The following is a 6,000-nucleotide window of genomic DNA, read 5'->3' as shown; positions in this document are numbered from 1 at the left end:
TGCTGAAAGCGGAGTGCAGGAAAGAGTAAAACTTCTTAAAGAGACAAAGGCCCAATGTCAAATTTCTTTTGTCATACTTGATACATACAGCAGGTTTAGAACAACTGAAGGTAAACTGTGCTACAAAATGGATATTTTGTAGTAAAACTTTTCAGGTTGCAATTGTCATCGCAAAAGTTGGCTGATGTAGTTTTAGCGGACTCTTTTGTTACACTGTTTTTATTCATATAATTATTTATCATTATTTTGTATTTTGGAAATACAAAATACCATCCCTTTAACTTGGTATTTTCAGCATTCAAAATGTCCACCAGGTCCAGGGGGTTGAAGCTTGACCACAGACGATCTTCCAAATGGACAACGACATACACCACACAACCAAATTAGTTACAAAGCGATTTAAAGAAATCAAACTTAAGCTTTTCTAAATGCTTCTAGAAAACGTATGTCTAGAGCTGAAAATGTGTGTGTGATCAAAACAGTCTACAAACTTGATCTTGTGAAACCAGTTAAGTTCAGAGGAATGGGACAAGAGAAGCCTGTGTGAAAAGACCCAAAACATTTCATCCAATCCATTCAGTTTAAAATGCAATTCTGTCAAATACTATAAAAAAAAATGAGTGTAAACTTCTGAATTTGAAATGAAAAACCACAAAAAAATCTCTCAAAAATTTGTTAATAATCCCAAACAACCAAAAAGAAAACAAAAAGAAGATAAACGTTTATCTTATTGAATAAAAAATGGTTACATGTGTTTTTCTGCAGCATCATCTTAGTAAACTCAAACAAAACATCTTCAGTTTGTGGCTGAAATGTGTCAAAATGTAAACATTTTAAACTTGTACAAGTACCTTTGCAAACCACCATATTGCACCACAAATGATTGTTTTCCACTTTTTAATCAACATAAATATTAAGGTTTGATCCCTATGTATATTTATGAGCTGAGGTGATTTCCCACCAGGTCGTTGCTTTTGCTTCGTGAAATTTTGCATTTCTTTCCTGAGAACAAAGGCTGCTGGAGGAGGAGGATTTTGAATGTGCAATGTGCAGCATATTTCATAATTATAACAGCAACCTTCAGAGACACACTGATGGATTTCCATTTTTTCTTGGGTTTGTTGCCAATATTTTCCTGGAGTTATTTTTCCTACAAACAACCAGGTAAGATTTGTAAAACGCAATGAGTTCCTCGTTACTCTTGAGCTAATGAGATGAATATAGGCATGGATGTACAGTAGTGTTCCTTTCTATAAAAATGCATAATTTCAAACTCAGCATTGAACTGAAGTCACAGGAGAGAGGGAGCTTTCCATATGTTTACATTTAAGGAACTTTTTGGCATCTAAGTTTCAGCTGAATATAAACAGAGACTGTGACCTCTCTGCCACCTCCAATGTATTATCTTTTTTATGATTTGTTTGCCTGCCGTGCTCAGAACATGATTTAAGGGGAGGTGGTGTGAGAAAATAAAATCCTTTGCCCTTTTGTTTAAGAGTTGGTGCACTTTTGAAATGGCACATCAGAACAATTGACCTTTTATGTTGGTGAAATTTTTCTTTATTTTTCTTAATGCATTTTAAATTTTTTTTACTTTTCCTCTACTTCAGTTTGTTATCCATTATTTAAATTATTGGCAATCCTTGAGGAAAATTAAAGGGGTTTGAATATCTCTGCAAAAATGGTGACTCATTTAAAAAGAAAAATCTTTTAAATTTAAATAAAAAGATATAATCTTTCTTTAAATCAAGTTCCTAACAACTATCTGATGAATTCTCAGGCTGATTAAAGTTACCCAGTGGTTTCACAACAATGCAGTGATTGCTTTAGTGCAAAGATATTATCTTGGATGACTAAAACTCTCTTTCCAAATGTGGAAAGCTACAAGCGATTAGTGCAAAAACGAAAAGCAGCACCGGCTCATCATTGTAGCAGAAAATTAGAAAACTAAGTTTCAAAATGAAATGAGCTCCAAGAGTGAGTTACATAGAAATTATCCACAGATTCTCCTGCAATGCGCTTTTTGAGAAACCTGTGACAACTAAGATATTGTTTGTAATAGGAAAGTAATTGGAGAATAAAACTATTTTGGCAATAACACAACCAGTGTCTGCATTTAGTGCAACAGCCAGGAGCCTGCCAGCCAAACTGAAAACATTTGGGCATTAAGAATAACAATGCAAGATTCTTTAGTGCACTCATCAAATATGCAATTTGTAAGAAAAATGGAATAAATCAAAATGCACAAAGAAAGCAATTGAAACCACAGGCATTGGTATTATTAGGTAGTAGCTCTAAATTAATTCTTTCTGCTTGACAGAATCTGTTGCATGGAAGTACTTCATTCCTTATTATGTAACCCAGTTGTCAGCAATTGTTTGGAGACTGGGGCAAAATTGATACATAGCATAAAATTATATAGAAAATATGAATCTATGCTGATTTTAAAACTGATAATGGTTAGATCATAGCATATGACTGCCAGATTGTGCTGTGTGAAATCCTGTCCCACTTCCACTGATTTACCTTTTATCAAGTAAAACATTTCTTATTCTGCTTTTGGTTTTGTTTACTTTTCCCTTTTTCTTTCACATCTCCATAAATTGAATTATTTTATCAGACATCTGCTGGTAGTAAATGTCTGAATGTCATAATAATTTTAAATGAGAAGTTTTGAAAGTTTATTTCTTCCATGTGGAAGGATGATGGAAAACGCAACTTCAATGATTAAAATAATGACTGGGTTCATCAGTATGAATTCAATGTATGTTTTCTCCAGTTTTCACAGTGTCATCCAGGAAGGCTTTGAAATGTTCATTCATGCTAATGTCCCTTTGCAAAGTGTGCCTTTTCCATCTTTTACCTTCACCACCTGCTCTTTTACTTCAGTCAAAAAGCTCCTGGTACAAATCGATCTGGATATTGAACATAACAATTATAGACGAAATGACACTTCTTGTAAATTTACTGATTTTCTATCGCAAACACATTTTTGGGTCGTGGTGCACAAGAATTGAATAACGTTGAGGTCAAGTTTATTCCAGAGCCTTAATGAACATCACAGGCCTGAGCTGATCCCATTACCAAAAATATTAATGATGGATAAATAATAATATGACTTTACCTCAATGTCTAAAATAAACTGCTAAACATTTATCAAGCTTTATTTTGAGCTCTACAATAAGATTGAGTTTTACGTTTCAGATCTGGCCTTACATTGATTTTGAATTAGGAAAGCAATGAGCCAATCAGACGTTATTGTCAGCAGTCAAAAGGCGAACAAACCAAATATCGGTAGTCTTAAAATGGATATCGACATCAATTCCAATCGGTGGTTTGACCAGCAAACCCCATTTAGATTTACGGTTATCATTAAACTGTTGTCAAACACAGTTTCTCTCGGCTGGTAAATAATTTACTTGCTCCAGATTTTGTTTCACACTTGTATGAATCACTGAGTAGAGAACAAGCCTAGAAGCGCAAATGAAATTTTCTCATAAGGGAGAAAAAAATATGTTTACTCCAGCTGCACATCTGTGTGATCAGCCCCCCATCTGAAGAGCTCAGTGCCAAGTCATATATCAGAAATTTTTGGCAATGAGCAGATAAGTCGCCTCTCTGCCTCTGATATCACAGACTCATCTGTGTGAGAATGCAAAGACAACAGCAGCAACAGAGAATACAGAACTGCCTCTGACTGATTAGGGAAAGAATGTTAACAGATGGGAAGAAACAAGAGAAGGGCCAAGAGTCACTGCCAAGAATTTTGACAGTGGCACAAAAGTTTTACACATTTAACGGTTTTTTCAGATTTTTTTTCTCTTAAAGTCTTTTTTAAGTGAAAGGAACGCTTTCATATTTTAGCCAAAAATCCACCCAACAAACACCTGAACAGTTTATCTTAAAATTAAACTTCTTGTTTATACATGAGTTTCAGAAGGTTACTCTATTGATCCCATTCTTTGTCATAAGAACTTATATTCAGCCCGCATCACTAAGTACTGAAGAGATATCTCTCTCATCTCTCTCTGACAGGTTTGTAAAACTAGGGACTGATGCTGCCACCACCATATTTCACAGTCAGGGTGGTGAGCCACACATTGTAGGCCAAGAAGTTCTATGTTACTCCTGCGTAAGTTTTGTATTCCTGCTATGTCTGGTTCACAAGATGATTATACTAATTTTTAACCCAAACTTCCCCTTACATCAGTCTTATTAATCTGTATGAAAATATCTGTGCTTTGCTATGTTAATCATCATTATAGTATTTTCTACATATGGGATAGCATTCCCACTCCATACACATCTGTTCACTGTGATTATGTGAATCAAACCTCCACAGTAACTTCACATTTCTTGGCTTTCTTGTGAGACGCAGATCAGATGTACAATGCAATCCATCTTGTGACGATATTCTACCTTCGGACACTCTGAAAAGTATATTTGAGCTGTAGATCATCTCAATTTTATATAAATTAATGTCACTAAATGTTTTGCTTTAGTTTTGACAACTTACATTTTTGCATCCAATTAAATTAAGTTACAAATCTTTAACCTGAAAAAGCCTTTTTCTTAGACTTTACCTAAAACAACTGAGTTCAATCTCAGATCCTACGTCTGACCAAATTATTACATTATAATTATAAACTCATTTCATTAGGTTTATCTAATTTAGAGTGCACTTTCAAAGGTGCACACTTTTGAGGATTAGGTGAGATTAATGTAAATAAGTCCATGACATGAACTGCAAAATTATTTGAGAGAAAGTTTACATTAAAAAGTACTTTCTCAATAAGTGTACTCTTTCGAGAGTGATTAGAGCATCTCCAGCTTTTCTAATTCAAGTGGTCAATGTTTGATTCTGCACTTGAACCATTAAAAATTTAACAAAGTCTGCACTAAACAGTGGAAAATATTCTCCTATCCTCCTGGAAAGATAAACAACTTATCCAAGGTGCGGTCTGCATGAATGATTGCAAATCGGTAACTTAGCTTAGTAACATTAGTAACTTGGGAAATTTTGGCTTGATGCACTTTGCACTTATCACTGCAGAAACAGTGATTGGAGAGTGTGAAATTATATCTTTTAGAGGAAAGAAACTTCAGAGTACCATAAAATCAGTGCCATACTGGAGACCAGCATTGGGTTGTCCATTTCTCAAATGTTAATCTTATTATACAGTCACCTGCAGCTCTGAATGAAAATATGACCACTGTTTCTGAATTCTTCTTTGTGCTAATCAGCTTCTGGCTGTCATCCTTACCTTCTGTTTGCAGAGGCTCTTGTCTTTATTCTGGCAGGAAATTGGTCTCCTAACATGACAGAGTCCTTGAAACAGTCTGGTGTGAGACCACTGTTGGTCTTGACTCTTGTTTTAATTAGACAGCTCTGCAGCATGCTGAATGTCAAGCTGGAATCACATTTATTCATTACAAATACTAGGCATGTAAATCAACAAAATATTTATATATGGCATAAGCAACATTTTGGTATCACAGTTAATTTGTAATTACTATTCTTTTTTAAATGAAAAAAAATAAAAAAATCAATGTTTGCGAGCTCTTCACAATGACGTTATGACAGGTGTAACCAAAATGATCTCAGATACTAAAGACATTTGCATCTCTGTACAGCATAACTTTAAAGAAAAAAAAAATCAAACCTTGACATGAATGCTTATTAGTTCCATCCTGTGCAATTTACCCATGTATTGGAACGATAAGCTGTCAAATCTTTTGATATAATATTAATAAAAAAATAATCCAGAAGTTTTACATTCTTTCTCCACCTTATTTTCTCTTGACCTCAAAGCTGAAAATATTCCCATGAATCTCTCTACACTCAGGTATATCAATTTCAGAAAGTAAATGACTCCTGAAAAGTGGTCAGCAAAGCCCAGGTAGGTGCAAAACTTTTCAGAAAAGAGAAGATTCGGTGCATGAAGGAGATTTCTTTTTAGAAAATAAATGAGCAAACTGTCTATAAAACAACATATTTGT

This window comes from Poeciliopsis prolifica, unplaced genomic scaffold (genome assembly GCF_027474105.1).
Source record: "Poeciliopsis prolifica strain line A6 unplaced genomic scaffold, Auburn_PproV2 SCAFFOLD003, whole genome shotgun sequence".
Classification (NCBI taxonomy): domain Eukaryota; kingdom Metazoa; phylum Chordata; class Actinopteri; order Cyprinodontiformes; family Poeciliidae; genus Poeciliopsis; species Poeciliopsis prolifica.
The sequence above is the reverse complement of the archived record's forward strand: the minus strand, read 5'-3'. Positions refer to the sequence as shown.